At 35.6% G+C, this 19,931-nt stretch overlaps 1 long non-coding RNA gene and 1 pseudogene across 6 annotated transcripts; one reads left to right on the top strand and one right to left on the bottom strand.

The window, feature by feature from the left end:
• Nucleotides 8,924-9,389, bottom strand: LOC105164485 (annotated as a pseudogene).
• LOC105164472 lies at nucleotides 11,369-19,330 on the top strand. 6 transcript variants are annotated; one of them, XR_002287189.1, is made up of 7 exons: nucleotides 11,369-11,891; nucleotides 12,862-13,004; nucleotides 13,699-13,916; nucleotides 14,007-14,122; nucleotides 16,555-16,638; nucleotides 16,779-16,959; nucleotides 18,002-19,330. It is a non-coding gene; the product is annotated as an uncharacterized LOC105164472 (long non-coding RNA). The 6 variants fall into 6 exon arrangements; XR_002287190.1 differs by having other exon boundaries at nucleotides 18,210-19,330; XR_002287188.1 differs by having other exon boundaries at nucleotides 14,007-14,180; nucleotides 16,779-19,330.

Raw genomic sequence — 19,931 nt, forward strand, 5'->3', positions numbered from 1 at the left:
TGGCAACCCCATGGCAAAATTCATAGTGATTTTCTCCCACTTCCATTCTGGTATTGATAGAGGTCGAAGTTTACCTACTGGTGCCTGATGTTCTGCCTTTACTTACTGACATATCATACATTTAGCCACAAATTCAGCCACATCCTTCTTCATTGTCTGCCACCAGTAGTAAGGTCTTCAATTTTGATACATTTTTGTAGTACCAGGCTGCATCACATATGGTGCATTATGAGCTTCTCGCAAAATCTCTTCTCATAACCCACCTATGTTAGGCACACAAAATCATTCCCCATTCACTATTACTCCATCAACTCTTATCGAGTTTGTTTCTTACCCTGTTTTATCCTTTCCAGCATCCATAATAATAAACGATCTCGAGTTTGCGCTTCTTTGATTTGATCCACAAAGTTTGACCTAAGTTGCAAGGCTGCCAACAAACCTGCTTCCGACCAACCTCTAGTCTCGCATTCATAGTTCTCATCTATAATAGCAATGTCTGATTGTGACTCCCCAAATTGGCTAATGTACTTGAACTGTTTCTATTCAAAGCATCTGCTACCACATTTGCCTTCCCTGGATGGAAGTAAATAGTGCAATCATAATCCTTCAGCAGTTCTATCCATCTTTTTCGTCCCAAATTCAATTCCTTCTGCTTCAAGATATATTTCGGACTCTTATGGTCAATTAGGATCTGAAATTTTTCTCCATACAAATAATATCTCCAAATTTTGAGTGCATGTACTATCGCGGCTAACTCTAAGTCAGGCGTGGGATAATTTAATTCATAGTTCCTCAACTGGCGGGATGCATAAGCAATTACCTATCCGTTTTGCATTAACACACATCCCAAACTCTGTTTAGAAGCAACAGTATACATTATATATCCACTGCTACCAGACGGCAAAACTAAAATCGAAGTGTAGGTCAATCTCTTTTTCAACTCATCAAAACTTTGTTGACACTATTCCGTCCACTGAAATGCTACCCCCTTTCTCAACAACTTGGTCAGAGGACCGACAATTATAGAGAAATCCACAACAAATCTCCTGTAATATCCAGCCAACCCTAAGAAACTTCAGACTTCAGTTGCATTTTTTGAAACTCTCCATTCCATAATAGCTTTCACTATTGAAGGGTCCGGAATAACCCCATCAACAGATATCACATGCCCAAGGAAAACCACCTGATTTACCCTAAATTCAAATTTGTTAAATTTAGCATACAACTCCTTTTCTTTCAAAATTTGCAACACTATCCCCAGATGTTGCTCATGCTCCTCCCTATTTTTCGAGTACACCAAGATGTCATCTATAAAAAGAATAACAAAGTGATCCAGATTTTCCTAAAGTGTACGATTCATCAACGCCATAAACGCCGCTAATGCATTTGTTAACCCAAATGGCATCACCAAAAACTCATAATGACCATAACGAGTACGAAAAGCTATTTTTGATATGTCTTTCTCTGTGATCATCAAGTGTCAATACCCTGACCTTAAATTGATCGTTGAAAATATTGTAGCTCCCTTTAACTGGTCTCGCAGGTCATCAATCCTCGGCAATGGATATTTATTCTTCATTTTACCCAATTTAATTGGCGATAATCGATGCATAACCTCATACTCCCATCTTTCTTCTTCATAAATAGCACTGGTGCTCCCCACGGTGAAGTACTCGGCTTGATAAACCCTTTCCCCAATAATTCCACTGGGGCCATTCTGTACAGCCAATAGAAATTGGGGCAACTCCTAGAAGAGTATTTATGGCAAATTCACTTCTCTATGCAGTGACAAACCTGGTAAATCATTCGGGATACTTCAGAGAAATCTCTCACTACCGGAATTTCCTCCAATGTGGGATTAACCCTCTCGGTATCTACCACATCGGCTAGATACGCCTCACAACCTTCTAACATCAATCGTCTTGCCTCTATAGTTGATATTACACAAATTGGTACTACTTGACAATCTCCTGCAAATAGTATTTTCGGTTTCGCTGGAATATTCGATCTTCACTTTCTTTTTATAGCAGTCAACTATTGCTTTATGTTTTACCAACCAATCCATCCCCAAAATCACATCAAACTCCTTCAAATCCAGCATTACAAGGTCCACCGGTAAATTTACATCTCTAATTCTCACTAAACTCCCTCTCCTAACACTGTTCACTACCACACCCCCTCCCACGGGAACCTTAACCATCAAATTATATCCCAAAGTGCTATTCTCACCCGGTATTTTAGAAGTAAGTTCTAATGATATATATGAATGCGTAGAGCCAGAATTAATCAATACATAAGCCTCAACGTCAAATAACAAAATCGTACTTGATACCACGTTATTTGATGTTGGAGATTCCTCCCTAGTCATGTTATATATCCTTGCTTAGGTCTGCCCTTGAGTACCTTGTGCTCCAAGCCCCCTCATACTGCTACCAGTAACGTGGTCACTATCTCTGTAGCCAGTACCTCTACCTTTGCCTCTGTCTCTCTCAGCTACCTTGCCACTACTTCCAATACTGCTTTGGCTCTGGGTCCCACTAGCGATACTTCCAACCACACCTACAGTTTGACTGGGATAATTCCTAGCTATATATCCCCTACCTTTACACTGATAATAGGTTCTGGCTATATCATTCTGTCTCCAACATAGTCCTAGATGTTCTATTCCACAGGTAGAACAACTCAGAGTGATAATTTGTCCTCGTCCATAACTCTGTCCAGCTCCCCTACCCGATCCAATAGAAGGCGTAATAAATGAGTTGTGTTCGAACAAACGTCTATTAAAGCCCATGGATCCACCAAACCTCGATCCACTACTTCCTCAAAAATAGGACCTCCACGTGTAAAGTTCCCACTTCCCGCAGAAAATGAGCAGTCGGTTCCCCTCTTAGTCAACCTACTCGATTCCCTATTGTGTACAATGATTTTCTCTTCTTTTCCCCCTTCTTCTTATCTTCAATTACTGCTTCTTCCATCCAGACTGCTGATTCAACAAGAGTTTTAAAATTCATAATTCTGACTACAAAGCCTTTTTTTATCTCCGCTCGTAGCCCCTGCTCAAAACCGTAACAACCATCCTCCTGCGTCGCTATTGCTTCAAGTGCATACTTGGCTAGGCGGCAAAATGAAGTTCATATTGTGCCACCGTCTAATTATCCCCTTTTCACTAAATTTAGAAACTCCATCCTCCTCTTATCTCGGTAAATCTTGGGTTCATATTTATCATCAAACTCTTTCTGAAACTTAGCTCAAGTTATTTTTCTTAGCTCATATCCACTCTTTACAGACCTCCACTAAATTAAGGGATTCCCCACAAAAAGAAAAAGCAACATACTTAAGTCGATTCTCTGGAGTGCAATTCACTAAGTTTATCACATCTTCAACTTTTTCCCACCATCTCTCAACAATCTCTAGGTCTAGGGTACCCTCAAATTCTGTAACTCCCATTTTCCTGATTCTTTTATAATTACGGTCAATTGTAGGAACTACTGGAGCTAGCGTTGGAGTGAGTGCGTGCGCATGTGCAAGTAACGGTGCTCAATTTTGCTTTACAATTTTTTTGGCACAGGTTTCTTACACATATTTTTGTGCTCAGTTATTCTTTACAAGTTTTTGCACTCAATTTTTTTCATAGATTTTTTGCAAGGTTTTTTTCACTCTATCTTTTGACACATATTTTTCTATTTTCAGAATTTCTGGACTTGTTTTTTATGTTCCTTTTTGGCAAATCTGTTACATCACAGTTATTATCTTCTTTCTTCCCTGTAGCACACCCTACTCACTACATTTAATTATCACTATTTCAACCCATAAAATGAATTCCATTTTATCAATATAATATATAAATATCATAAAAGATAATAGATATCACCAAAAGTTTATATTTACCTCACCAGATGTCCTCATATACATAACCTCATAACCTTAAAGGGAAATAGCGTAACAACCAACAATACAAAATTTTAAACGCAAACCCAAAAGACTAGAATATTTAACAATCAAACAACCAAAAATTCCAACTTCAGATGTCACGGCTGACCCACCTATAAGAACAACGGCAAGGCTCAAAGTTTAATATGGCTAGTCAGTGTGACCTATCTCCTGAAAAGTATGTGGCAAGTAATGAGCTATCTACTCAGTAACTATAGCTAACCAGTCTATATATGTACACATAGGCCGCAAGTCACGTACAATGCAATCACATCAACTAACAAATATTTGTCATATGGCAAAACAGATGTTGGGAGTAAAGCATACCCACGACATAATATTTGACATTATCATTTATTAGCTAAGGGTCCTACTTACTCTGATTGGAGTACATTAGTCAATGATTTTGCCGGCCATCATCATCTTAGTCAACGACATATCATATACAGCACAAGATACCCATTGTATGTGATATCCCCAAACTCTCTATTCCAGTGTGTAGCAATATCAGAACAAGACATCACAACAAGCATGGCATCCCCACACCACCCCAGTGTGTAGCTAACAGCACAGGATATTCCCCACTCTCCGAATACCCCAGTACCCTACGTGCCATGGTACCTAACTTAATTCATTTATTTTTCAAATTACGTCAATCACATTATCGTAAACCATTGACTATGTTCTCAACTAAGTAAGCACAATCTTTAAATTCGATTCACAACAGCACTACCACTAACTTCATCATTCTATTCTCTATAATAATTACTTTCTCAGTAATAACTTCTCAATTCAATTTCATGCAACAATCAGTTATACGATCATATAATCATACCTCTCACGTCCATACATTACAATTACATATAACACATGGTAACAATTTTATGGATATTAAGATAATCCAACAAATAGTCCACGGCTAAATATATAAATAACTAATATACAAATCCATGTATATAAATATAAATTCAAGTTCACATCAAATCTAAGAAACCAACCAATATACAAAATTGTGGAAAGTTGCTTGCGAATATGATGAAGAGACCTGGTGCAATTGGATGCTAATAGGAATATTCAAATCAAACATGGCATTATTTAAAATTACCAAGTATGTTGGACCACATACATGCCTAATGAATCAGATTTCTGTTGACTATGGTAACTTAGGAAGGAGTATGATTGCAACACAGTTGCTTGGTATGGTTCGTCAAGACCCATCGTATGATATAAAATATGTCCAGCAGATTGAGAAAGATCGATTTGGTTTGAAATCTCATATCATAAGGCATGGCAGGCTTTGAAAGTAGCTAGAGAACAAATATATGGTACTTGGGAGAGTTTTGTTCAAAAGGTTCTCAAATATATGGCGGCATTGCAGAAATGGAATCCGGGAACTGTTGTGGAGTGGTTTCATCTAGAAAAAGACAGATCGGGACATTACATGTTGAATTTCATTTTTTGGGCTTTCAAACCATGCATTGAGGGATTTCGCTATTGTCGAGAGTTATAAGTGTAGACGGAACCCATTTGTACATGAAGTACAAGCATAAACTAGTGGTAGCAGTAACTTTGAATGCAAATCAATAGGTATTGTCGTTAGCCTTCGCGCTAGTGGATGAAAAATCACTTGCATCACGGTGTTGGTTCTTGAAAATGCTTTCCAAATATCTGCTGCCGGTTGAGAATGACAGAGTTTGTCTAATTTCAAACCGGCAAAGTGGTTAAATCAATGTTATCAATCAAGTACCGGCATTCAAATTTTCTCGCAGGATTCATCGATTTTGTTTACTTCATGTGTGTTCGAATTTTAACAATAAATTCAAAAACATCCAGTTGAAGGATTTGTGTTGGAGAACTGGGGCAGAAGTCAATTCTCATAAATTTGATAGAATAATGAAAGAAATCAAAGTATTGAATGATGAAGCATATAATTGGCTGGGGAGAATTGACAAGACCCAATGGACGTTGTCGAATGGTGGTGATTGGAGAAATAGTATTCTAACTACAAACATGTCAGAGTCTATAAATGGAGTGTTAAAAGGTGCCACACGCTTACCAATAATGGCTATTGTGCATATAACATTATCCCCCTCAGTGCAGTATTTCTTGCAGTGCCCAACATGTTGTAACCGTATCATAAATGCAAAATCAACCATGGGTTGATTTTGATTTTAGATTATTCGAGGCTCAACAGGCTGAGGCAGTACATCATATTATTCAGAAGTTCGACTATAACCAACAATCTGCCTTCGTGCTAACACTAGGCTTGATCGGGCAGCGCTCCCATACTTATGTAGTAAAATTGAAGTAACACATGTGTTCTTGTGGCAAGTGGGGGTACACATGAAATTCCATGTTCATATGCCATTCAGGTATGTCGGCATTTTGGGATTAATGTATCAAATTTTATTCCTCAATATTACAGTATTCATGCATATAAGAATACATATCAAGGGAAGTTTGAGCCTGTATATGGTGAAGAATATTGGGATCCCGTTGATTTTGAACTTGTACACAATCCCACACTACTAGCTCGTCAAGGTCCGGGTAGACAAATGTCTACTCGAATACCGAGCGAAATGGATAGACCACAAGTACGTGCTCGCCAACAACTAGTCAAGCTAGGGAATAATTTAAAAAAATTGTTTATGTAATAGTGTTTATCAATAAAATAATATTATGTATTACAGACCATGTGCATGAAACACTTTTACAACAGTATGCAATATTTTTATCACCGTATATATTACACAACTCTAGTAATGCCCCCCAGTGCCACAACATGGACGTCTTTTGTTTCGTCGAGGCGGATTATCCTCTCTTTAGTCACTGGGTGTGTTCAACTCGGTGCCTTCAAATGGCACTGGTGATGTCCTATACTATCTTCGTACTTCCGGGTCAACATTATGTGTATATTTGTCTTCGACAAATGGAGCATCGGGAGTGTAAAAAGCAGATGGACCTGCTTTCGGGTAAATACTTGATGGACCAGCCTCTGTGTAAATATTAGATGGCCCAGCCTCTACGTAAACACTTGATCGACCAGCCTCTGTGAATGCGCTAACGCATGCACTAGAAAAGTTCATAAGTTCACGTCAAATCGTACGGGCTCGCATCCGATTTTCTCTCAATGACTGCTGATCATCTCCGAAATTATCATAGTCTATCACTAGTTTCTCTATTCTGTTATACTGGTAAAAAAAAATTGTATTCGATTAAACGTGGCGCTTTTTTAAAATAATTGAACAATAAAAAATACAAAGTGCTTACCACATATTCCCAATCACGGGTGTCAGTTTGTCGATATCCTGGCGTGTTCGTTGGCACTGTATTAAGTGAAATTTAGACCCGAGTGATTTGGCGATACCAATTCATATAGTCAGGAACGATATCGCAACCGCCTATAATAACGGGTCCCGCCACCACCAGTGATTACACATCGTTGTGCAACATCGTCCGAGTGAAATGCTTCCCAGTTTAAGTCTTGAAGTTCCTGCTTGTCTATTATGTGCAGATGGCATTCACTTACCAATGGGTTTGGGGAGATGTCCTACACATAGCCAAATTGACGAGAACCCACTCCGGGTGATGCATCTCCACCAGCGAATAATGAATCAATGGGCAACGTATATTCCATGGTGTGCAAATTGCATAAAGCGACAATGAACCCACATTGAGTGCATCACCATCATACCAGAGTCCAAATTAATTACAGTATCATACAACGCAATCAATATTTTTTTAGAAAATCCCATAAAAATACACTATACGTAAAAAAACAATCGCAGCGGTGTACCTTATTTGATTGCACGACCACCTAGAAGCAAAATTTAGATAAATAATTGAAATCAAAATTCTTTATAACTATATAAATAAATAAAAATATTCATACCGTGTAGCATATGGAGGGATAGGTAGGATGTTTTCAGAGTCCATTATTGTTGCCACTAGATCTGCAGTATCATTCGATGGAATTGGTGCAAGCGTTATGATGCAGGACCAAGCCCATATTTGTAATAACTGCATGGCATCGTCAATATTAGTTTCCCTTGCTGTGATGTCATACACAGCTCCCGATATAGATACGCCAATATTATTGAACCCTAATTTGAAGTACATTCCTCGTGTATATTCTCCATATATCGTAGATACAATAGTGACACGGTGTTCCCTGTAGCATCAAGACACAATACCCTACCAATGATGCACATGGCACATATACGTGCCTCTTGTAATACAGTCTCGAACGGGCTATCATCATCACATGTATTTTCACAAAAATATTCATGTAACACTATTAGTTTTATTCTAGACCATCTAAAAGTATTTTCATTTGGCTTAAAACTCAACCATTAATGGCAATAATTTTGCCACTACTGAGTACTATACCTTGTATATACTCCGATAATAAGATTACCTTCCACCGGGAGTGCCCAGATGATAGCGATGTCCTATAGTGATACAGTTGCCTCACCAACCGAGAAATAAAAAGTATGGGTTACGGGATGCCATTTCTCAACTAATGCAGTTATCAGGTGTGTGTCAATCTCAATGACCACACTGTAAAACACCCAAAAATTATACATTCTGGAGCACTTGCAAAACATGAATGTGACATGGGACTAGTTGAAGGACGTGGAAAAAAGATATATCACCACGTTGTACGTATAAAGTTGTATCCGAAGCTCCAGACACATCTTCAAACCGATGATTTAATTGCCCGTAGAACATACTTGTATCAATAGGACCAAAGTTCTCCATAATCACTCAAAAAATAAAAATTTTGGAAAGCTACAATGTTTTCGTCTTCTCTACAAAATCTCACTACTCAAAATTCTTCTTCTTCTCTACAAAATCTCACTGCTCAAAGTTTTTATTCTTCTCTACGAAATCACTCAACTCTCACATCTTCTTCTCTACAAAATCACTCAACTGTCTGTTGCAATGTGAGAGTTGAGTGAATTGCAGCTCACCTAAATAAGGTGTTTGACTCTTAGGCATTGGCTTGGAGGTAAGCTTCAATGGCCTTGAACTACATTGCCTTCTCCTTTCCTTCCTTGATCTCTCTCCATTAATCTCAACGTCGCCCACGATGTGGTAAATGCTCCTATTCTTGCAGATGCATCCCCCTTCTTCAGTCGGGACAATCGTGACATGATAAGTGATAGATTTAAGAATGCCCGCCAGGGCATCACCCTCAACAATGGTGTAGCTGGGTAAAATTCTCCGTTCCAAGAGCATCAACACGGTGCTACACTCTTATACTGGCTGCCCTCCCAAAATGGATGATCGATCTTGACAGTTTTAGCACCACCATCTCCTTTCAAGATTTCGACACTTTTGATAGCCTGAGGCATGATTTTAGGAATAAGGGTGTCTGCATCGAGAACAATGGACTTAAACATCTTGGCGGCTGGGATTGACGAAGAAATCTTAATATCGTAAGTGATGGCATCCATGGCAGTGATTTTGAAGCTTGAAATGATAAGGAGGAAGGTAATTTGTTAATTGTGTTGGCTGAGTGATAGGAAATGCAAGAAGTAGAGCTGCAAGTTATACTACATAATACAAGATTCTTGTGTGGATTTATATCCTACTTTTCATGTAATATGTCTAGATTTTCGACGACTCTAGCCCAATATAGTTGAACAAAAGTCGATTATTATGAACTGATCTAACTATGCAGATGGATATTTTTCGGTTTGCAAAGATGCTTGCAGCATAAACTGTGATTAGCACCTCATTGTGGACTAAGTCGTTTTCTCATCTCGTTAGTTGCAGAGAGTGATTTCATTAATTATCAGGGTGAATAGAAATTTACCGCCTATGATATTGAAAATGAGCAAATTATTTTTCTATAAAAAGATTATAACAATTTACTTCCCTATACTTTTTAAAATGAAGTAATTTACTTCTCTGGACAGTAAATATGTGGGAAAAGCGTTCTAGACTTGTTGAAATATGGCCCATGACCCTTGGTAGGCCCAAACCCATTACGTTATTCTCTCATTGTCACTTGGATGTCTCAGGCCCACTCTTGTCAAAGGCCCACTTTGACTGGCTCAGCCCACTCTTGTCAGCCCATTGCCCCAACCCCTTTTGACCCGACAGAAAATGTACTTAATCCCTAAAACCCTAACTCTATTCTTATCATTTGCCTTCTTGTTTTATCTTCCTCCCTTCGCTTTGAATTATCTCCTTCTTTATTTTGTCTTTGATTCTTCTGACCTTGAAAATAATTTTCCACCACCACTTTTCACCATCCTCTTCAATGCAGAACCACTATAAATCCCTATGTGGTTTCTTGTTGTTAAGAAGACTAATAATTGCCATCTCTTCCTTTCTCCTTCTTCTGCTTCGATTAAAAGTTCTTTGTGAACCCTAAATGTGTGAGAAAACCTTTATGATTTTACAAGAGGGTTTGTGTAACCGTTTCACGATTGGGTTTGAGCAACCGTGAGTTTGACGGCCGGTCTTAGTGATCGTGGGCTGTCCTCATTAGATCTGGCTCTCTGAGCTTTATTTGTTCTTTCGTATTGTTTATTTAACACTGTTATTGTTATATCTGTACTTTATCTTTATATTGATTTAGATCTATTTGTATTATTGGTCTGCAATTATTTAAGGTAATACGTTGGATTTTATACGAAATGTATTCATGTCTTACTTATCTTTTTTCTATATGAATTATATCATGTCTGACTTATTTTTTCTTATTTATCCTCGGTCTACAAGTATATAAACAGTCAGCAATACTGGTGTCCCCTCATGAACTCAAGAATCAGTTCAAGGCACTCAACAATCTTCAAAGGTGAACAATATTTATTTTATTTAAGTACAATTAATAGTTTAGCATTTTCGATACTGCGCTCATGTAGCCAAACCTCATGCACATAATGCCATGTCACTAAGTACCAACATCGAATTGGTGCTTCGAATCTTTTTGTGTGTATGCATCTTCGATTTTTCTTTGTCAATAAGGATTTTGTTATTGTGTAAAAATCTAATCTGGCCTCTTTTCAAATATAGCTATATAGCTCTACAGTAAATTTGATAATAGAATCAATGTTATTGTAGAAACAATCACATTTCCCCAAAAAAAAGAGATTTCATCTATTTAACCACATAATCAAAACAAACGAGCATTTAAAATCAATGTATTTAAAAGTGCACTGAAGATTGGACTGAATAATTTAATGGGTTAATTGTGTAACTGGTTAGATCCGATCAAAAAAATTAATTGACCCGAACTATATTCTATATATATACCAAGTTAATGCATTTTATATATAATTAATTAACTTTGTTAAATGAAATAATAATTAAAAATTAAAGACCAATTACTAAATTAATAATAAAGATGTGTTGATTCACACATCTTGAACAAATTCATTTCAAATTTCATATTTATATTGAGAGAGAGAGCTATATACAAAAAAAAAATAATAATTGAAGAAAATACAAGAATATTTTTACAAATTTGCCGGTAAAAACCCTCCAATTCACCGGTAAATCGAACAAAAGAAAAAATACACCCCTCCTGAAAAACAAATCCACCGGTAAAAATCCTGAAAAAATCACCTCCTAATCCCACCATTTTACCGTCTCCTCGCCCCTCCATCCACCCATTCTCAGCCTTTCACTCTCATTTTCACTTCTCACCCAAAAGTACAGAGGAGTGAAAAACCCTCAAACCACCGCTAGAGAGAGGAAAGATTAGCAGAGAGGATCTTGGAATTTGGGAATTTGCTCCGAGTGATTAACGCTTTGGAGGGGGTTTTACAATTTGGGGTTTTTTCTCTGAGTGATTAACGCTTTGGAGGGGGTTTTGCAATTTGGGGTTTTTTCTCTGAGTGATTAACGCTTTAGAGGGGGTTTCGCAACTTTCTGTGAGATGCAACGACAGAGGTAGCAGGTGGCGAACACAACACAGAGAAATCCAAGAAAGAAAAATCCCGCTGGTAAACCAAATTCTTGTCTAAATAGTGCTGATTTCATGATTCTGTCTTAAAGATGCATATATGGGTTTCTTGTACAAAACAATTCGAGCACCTTTTATATGATTATTTAATTCTTGACTTCTTATAGTTAAAGACATATTTATCTTGATTACACAAAGGAAGAAATGGTACAACTTTTAGAGGTCTAAAGGTTATTTCTGTTCTTGTCTAAGATTCTTGAAACATTATCTCTAATTTTCTGTAAATTTAAAGAGGTAAGAGTTTAGTAAACTTTATTTTCAATGAGTTCTTTTCCTTTCTCAGGTTGATGGTGTTACTCATATGTTTGTCCATTTTGTTAATGTTATGCACATATCTTTATGTGGTTACTTTATGACACATGTGATCAGTTATTGCACTAATTAAATTTTGGTTAGCGGCAAATGTCTGGTCCATCTTAGTCGAATGCCGAAGTTTGTACATGCAGTTGTTAAAATAAGTAAATCACATATCAGCTCAGCCAAACATCCTCTATTTAGTGCCTCATCTTCCGAGTAGGACATGAAGAGTACATTGTGCATTTATTATAATAAGATAATTAGTCATTTAACTTTTCTCATGCAATGCTCCCATTATGGTTCTAAGCCTGGATATACTTCTGATCATAAAAAAAATATGGTTAAATTGAAAGAGACTATCTTCTGGAATTTGTTGAGTTGCAGTCTTTTTCCTGTAATAAATTTGTACCTGAAATTTTCTATGCTGCGTCAGATTATCCATGCTTGTTTTTAGAAATCAAGTATTGGGATGGATATAGTAAAAATAATTGCATGCAAATAATCATAGTTTTTTAATGAGCACCCTTTGTATGCTTTCCATAGCTTACTGTTTCTCTAAGTTACTCTTTTTTTCTTGATTGCTACCATCATGACTTACCTTCTCATGAAGTGATCTTAATTATGCTTTCTTGACTTACTTTGAACTTTTACAGCTTGTATCTAAAGACGATTGCTTATAACAAATCTTCATTTGCAAAGATTTGGCTGATGGCTGTCCAGTTTAAATACCGCAGTTAAATATTGATGGGCAAGGCGAATTTTGGAGTCGGCAATTGGCATGGCTCCCAAAGATAAGGTGTGACATAAGATGATATATAGTAACTTTATTCCTCATTTAATATTTTTTTTGTGGTTTTTTCTTGATCTATATGAAGCACATACCAGAGGTGTCATATTAATAGTGTTCAAAGAAGATGTCAAGATATTGATTCACTGTTCCACATTATTAAATATATAATAGTAAATATACTATGATACTAGGAATTGGACAATGTTTCTTTGTTACGAGACAATTGGAATTCTTATCTGGAACTCATTGTTTTGTAGATGGAGCCAATCGGAAACTTATTTGCTGCCCTTCTTTAGCCAGTATTAGAATGCTTATTCATGTTCATTTTCTTTTGAATCACATTGATATTCTTCTGGCAGCTGTTATAATGTTGTTTGTCGTAAAATATGGGTCTTGCCAGTACCCTGTAGGCTCTCGTACTTCATTCAATCTTGGAGATATGGTCTTTATTTGGTCCTTCAGCATGTTGCCTTCATCTTGTGATGACTGCTTGCTAAAGAATATTTTGTATTTGATATCCAGAAAACCTAGCCATTATGTTGTTGTATAGCTTTTATCTTTATGAATGGGAGGAATAGTAACTTAAGTATGTACAATCCATGTGAATTATATGGGATGAATGTTGCCAGTTTTCAGATCCGCAGTTGAGAAATGCAGTCCCTGCAATGCAGAAATGTTGCTAATGGTTTTTCCATCCTAGAATTTTGGCAGGCAGAGATATGCTCAGCAGCATGAATTAAAGATTTGATGCACTGCCCGGGATTCCGAAATGCAGAAATAAATACTTTTGCAATAGTATGGAAGAAGTTTATACTGTAAATTTCATAGCATGTCTATACAACAATCATTTATTATACCTTCCGTAGGTAGTCATACTACAACACAACTTTTGAAATGACTAATCAGCTTGTGAAATGGGTAAGTGTATATTTCTGTATGATATTTTCACATTATATAAATTTTCAATTTTGTTCGACTCCAGCAAAGTAACCCGTCCCATTATTGCAGAGTGTTGTTCTAGGAGCAAAGGATTTGCTTAAGCGATCACATGGCATCGATTATTTACACAGCTGAAGCAAGAAAGGCAGGATAGAGCAAGGTTTCAAGGCAAAAGTTATGCAGAGGTGATCCCGTTACTTATATGCAGTATGTGTTGTAGTTTTTGTTTGTGATCTCTTGAAGGTAAGTTTCGCAGTTCTCATATGTAGAAAAATTTTCTATGCTTAAATTCATCTATTCTTTTAGTTTCTTTAGCTCATCATTTCTAATTAATACATGCTGACAATAGAATAAGATTAGAAAGAGGTGCAAAGCTCTACAAAAAATAGTTACTTGTTTCAGAAAAATAAATGAAGATTTGAGTGACTTGTGCTCTGTACAGGTTATGAGATATTATTCCTATTGCATTAGATTGACTTGAATGACAATCTTTCTTGTAATAAATTAACAAGAAATTAGAGCCTATTATTCATTGTGACAATAGAATTAGATCAGCCAGGGAATTGCTCTGTTGGAATGTGGATATGTGGGGATTCAAAAATTTTATTTGGGGGTTGACATTTTTTTTATTAAACACCAATCTTGTGAAGGAACTTGGTGTGTCTTGAGAAAAAATATGCGAATTATCTTGTGGTAGCACTTGAATTTTCTGAATGTTGTCTTGTTATATCCCTTAGATTAATAGGATATTTTGGTATAAGTCGTGATAAGTAGGAGAAACGAGCACTAGTGGCATATAAAAAAAATAAGTTGTGTGAAGTGTGTTCCATTGACTGCACCAAAAAAATAATGTGCAGGTATCAACACAAAAGCCCTTTGTGTGAGCTTTTGTACCTAAGCACTTCCATTTAAATAGTGCTGCTACATCTCTTTTGATTGAGGGCATCAAACATAGTGTGTCCATTCTAGAACTTGCTTGTGTAAATACATTTTGAGTCCATATTCTTGTAAGATTGGTGTATGAAAGTGATAAGGGCAATTAGGAAAACCCCATTAACCTGAAAATAGCCTACCTTGACTTCACACTTAGAAAACTCATTTGAGCCTTGGCTTTTCTTTTCTTGGTTAAACGACATAATAAGCCAAATTATCCCCTTCTTTGTTATTTCCTGAAGCGATTTTTGAGCCCATTCAAGGGATGTTGTCGGCTTGGTTGCTTGTTTAATGATTCAAGTAGTATACAAGGGTCGCGTTCCTAGCCCCAAGGAAAAGAAAAAAACAAAATGAAAAAGAAATGATGAAACAAAAAAGAAAAGAAAAGAAAGAGGAAAAGACTCAGAAAAAACAAGAAAAGAGAAACATGAAAGAAAGAAATGGAAAGGAGGAAATGAAAAAAAATGATCAAACACAGAGAGAAAGAAGGAAGGAAAAGAAGGGGAAAAAAAAAGAAAGAGGAAAAGGTTCTGAAAAAGGAAGAGAAACAGAAACAGAAAATGAAAAGTTTGAGTAGTTTGATTGTTCATATCACTTGAATCGATTTGAAGGAAAATGAGCTTGGAAGGATGAGCAACTAGGTCAGCTTCACTCCTTTGAATTAATAAGCCACATTCGACCTTTGTTTTTCCACACCTTGTCCTAAACCCCATTACAACCCATGGAAAGACCCTTTGATTCATGCATTAATTTGAATTTCATTGGTCGAGGAGATTTGATTCACAAGCAAGCCTATGGTAATGACATGCTATGTATTGATTTGAGTAGAACCAAAATTCTCAAACACTTTTGAGTGATTAGAGTGATATCCTTGTGAGAGTGTTGAGACTTGTTTCATTTGATTTTGATAAAGTCAATGGGTTACTTGTGTGTTGAATGTTGTGCCACAAGTGCTTGTTCTCAATATTGTTATCTCTTCTTAAACTATTAAGTCATGTTAGTCTAGGGGATATACTTGACTGACATGAAAGGAAATTTGAGACTTGCTACTTGGATAATTCGTGAATTTTGATTGAGACATGCTTGAGGGTAAGCATGGTTTCAGTGTGGGGAATCTGATAAAATATATTTCAACGCTCCTATGGGTGCTTATTTCGAGTAATTTGAGGGGATTTTATTGTGTATGTCAGTGTTGTTGAGTAACTCAATTTCCTAGAAGATGGGAGTGTAAGGTAGGTGATAATGTTTTACACATAACAATTTGAAGTTATAAGAGCCAGATTAAATTTTTGTGTTATTGGGCTAGGTGGATTTTTATCTAAAGTTCAAAGCTAGCATGTCTTATAATTAATATTGTGTTGTCATTTTTAGCCCCTGTATTTGTGGTCCTTATAATTAGTTCACTAATGGGATCAAGAGAAGCATTTACGTAAATACTACTTTCCTATTCCTTTTGTCAATCTAGGAGTCCATTTTTTTTTCACCCAAAACACTGAGGTGGAGTTAATTTTAATTGGTTAAACCACTGCACAAAGAGAATTGCATGAGATTACAACAAAATGTAGAATTGAAATTGATTGTACTATTTCTGATAGTGCATATGCTAAAATCTTTCAATATACAACCTCGAGAGTTCATGGCCTTTGCCATTTTGGGCGGTCTGTGTTGACTTCTTCAAAAACAGGCTTCTGGAATTCATAATTGGAATGGCATGTGGTGACGTCTTTGAGAACTTTGCAGTCTCTTTTTTCAAGCATAAAGACAAAAGGTAAATTGTCTTTTTTCCTTCATTTTTATAAAAATAATTTCTCTTTTCTATCTTTTTACATTATAATTTTCCATTATTTCGTTCTATTAGATGCATTATTAATTAAAATTACATGTAAACTTAGCAATCTTATTTTATAGAATGAATCTGCTCGTGTAGTAGACACTTGCTCTTCCGTGCTTGGACTCAGGTCGAAGTTTGTCGCTTTTACCATCCTCTGACAACAACATTGCATCCACTCGATAGGACTTGGCAGGGAATGAAAACACTTGCTGAACTAAGGATGAAGAAAACCTTCCAAACAAGGATTCACTTTACATGGTGAGAACATAACTCCTTTCTTTCCTACTCCAACCTTAAGAAAGAAATAGAAATGGATCAATACACAAATTGAGGGGTACTTCTACTACAGGTAGATTGTATTTTAAATTGGTGATTTTAGAAAAATTATTCTTTAATATGTTCTGTTATTTATTAAAGTTTTAGCTTTAGTATTTTACATTTATGCTCCATGCACAAGTTTATAATTAAATGTTATCATATGTAGACTAATAAGATAATTTTTTTTATTAAATGCTATGTAGTATTATTCACCTCGTTAATAAGTTTTAATTTGACTTAAAAAATTAGAACTACTAATAGACGTCTTTTCAGTTAAAAGCTACTAAAATTATATTTAGGTGGTAGTAGTAGTATCGTTGTATAACTAATTCTCATTTATTAATAAAAATAGTCCTTAAGGGTATAAATGTCTTCTCACACTTTTATCTATGTAGTGTAAAGAAATCTATGGTTATTAGATAGTTTATTTTTCTATTGAAACTTTGTCTCTTGACAAATTTTTATTTGTTATTAAGAAGAGAATTAAGTTATCATTCATAGTTTTTATGTATAATTGAAACATAGATTACTTGATGTTATTTGATCATAATATTGTTCATTACTCTGTGTGTTTGATCACAATATATTATAAAAAAAAGGAGGTAATCCTTTTATCTTTTGATGGCTCCTTTATGCATTTTGTTATTATGGTCAGTATGTTTTTTCATTGTTCTATAAACAAACTCTTGTTTGCAGTTCTGATTTATTGTCTTTATTTTTCGGGTGTTAGCTGATACGTAATTGAACAAGTGTACAAGTTTCTGAATATTTGTGCCTTCAGCATGTTTATGAAATATGACATTTCCTTTGATGATTTTGCTTGCTTGCAGCTTCTGATTTATTGACTTTGCTTTCTTGGTGTTAACTGATACATAATTGAACATGTGTACATGATTCTGCATTATGGAGTAGGTGGATAATATATTTTTCACAAATATAATCAATAACTAAACATACTTATATTTCCTTTTGAATATATCAGATGATAGAAAACCATAACAAAGTAACTGTTAGTGATGTTAAGAGACCCTAATTTGAAGGTATGTGGTAGTTTTTGATACATTACAGTTGGAAGTTATAGGAGTCAGATTCAACTATTGTGTTATTGTGTTTGGTCGATTTTTTGCCTATATTGTTATGGTACTCATTTTCACCAGAATTGGGATTGATGTGTTTGAATCCTTGTATAGATGTTAAAAAGATTGTGCTACTTCTGGAGAGTTCATGGCCTCTACCACTCTGGGCCATGTGAGTCGGCTCCTTCATAAACAGGCTTTTGTAACTCATAATTGGAATGACATGTAGAGAGGTTTTGGATAATTTTATAGTCTGTTTTACCAGCATAAAGACAAAAGGTAATGTGCCTTGTGGCATTGATGGTCTATTTCTGCATTGTGGTATGTGAAACTGTTTGTGTTCAACACCTTGCTGCCAGACTTTCTGAATTTGTTCAGGTGCTGAAACTCTATTGTTGCTCTCCATTCTTCAGCTTTTTGGTGCTTACGTTACACAATGAACTAAAATACAACCTTGTAAGAGTCCTAGGTTATTCCAAAAAGAGTCCTAGAATGTAAGATGATGATTGCTAGGTTGCTAAAAAAAAAAGACTTACATTTTCCTCCTTTTCCCCCATACATTGTAAAGCTATTAAAATTATTACTCTATTCTATCTTTTTACAGTATGATTTTTCAATATTTTCATTCTGTTAGATGCATTATTAATTAAATTACATGTTACTTGGCAATCTTATTTTATAAAATGAATCTGCTCGTGTGGTAGACACTGTGCTCTTGCGTGCTTGGACTCAGGTCGAGTTTGTTGCTTTTTACCATCCTGTGGAAACAATATTGCAACCACTAGATACGATTTGGCAGCAACGAAAACACTTGCTGATACAAGGATGGAAAAAACTTTCCAATGCCAGCCAATAAGGATTCAACTTACTTATAACTCCTTTCCTTTCCTACTCCAACCTTAAGAAAGAAATGGAAATGGATTAATAAACAAATTGAGGGGTACTTCTAAATTCTAATAAAGGAGGATTGATAAGTTTTTATGCGTGATTTTATAATATTTATTCTTTAACATTTTTTGTTATTTGTTGAAGTTTTAGCTTTACTATTTTATGTTTGTGATAAATGTGATAAATGTAGACTAATAGGATAAAAAGATATTTAGTATTAATCACCTCTTTAATAAGTTTTAATCCGTCTTTTCGTTAAAAACTACTAAAATTATATTTAGGTACTACTATCCTTTTACAATTAATTCTCATTTATTAATAAAAGTAGTCCTTAATGGTATATATCTTCTCACACTTTTATCTATATAGTTTAAATCAGGTAGTTTCTTTTCCTTTTTTTTTTTTAAAAAATCAGGTCTTATTTATTGTAAAAAAAACTATTAAGTTATCATTAACAGCTTTTGTGTAAAATATAGACATAGATAACATGATTTTTTTCATCAAAATATTGTTCATTACTCTGCTTTGGATCCATTATCAGAATGGAGGTAATCCTTTTATCTTTTGGTGACTTTTTTTATTCATTTTGTTATTAAGGTGAGTATGTTTCTTCTCGCTCTACACAAAACTCTTGTTTGCACTTTCTTATATGTTGTCTTTGCTTTTCGGGTAATAGCTAACATAATTGATCATGTGTACAAGTTTCTGAATGTTTGTGCCTTTAGCGTGCTTATGAAGCACGGCATTTCCTTTGATGTTAAGTTAAGGTATGTGATACTTTTTGACACATTACAGTTGGAAGTTATAGGAGTCGGATTCAACTCATGTGTAATTGTTTTTTTGGTGGATTTTTGTGTAAGCTTTATGGTAACTCTTTTTCGCCAGAACTGGGATTTTTGTATCCTTGTATAGATGTTAAAATAGATTGTGCTAACTTTTGAGAGTGCA

This window comes from Sesamum indicum, linkage group LG6, assembly GCF_000512975.1.
Source record: "Sesamum indicum cultivar Zhongzhi No. 13 linkage group LG6, S_indicum_v1.0, whole genome shotgun sequence".
Taxonomy (NCBI): domain Eukaryota; kingdom Viridiplantae; phylum Streptophyta; class Magnoliopsida; order Lamiales; family Pedaliaceae; genus Sesamum; species Sesamum indicum.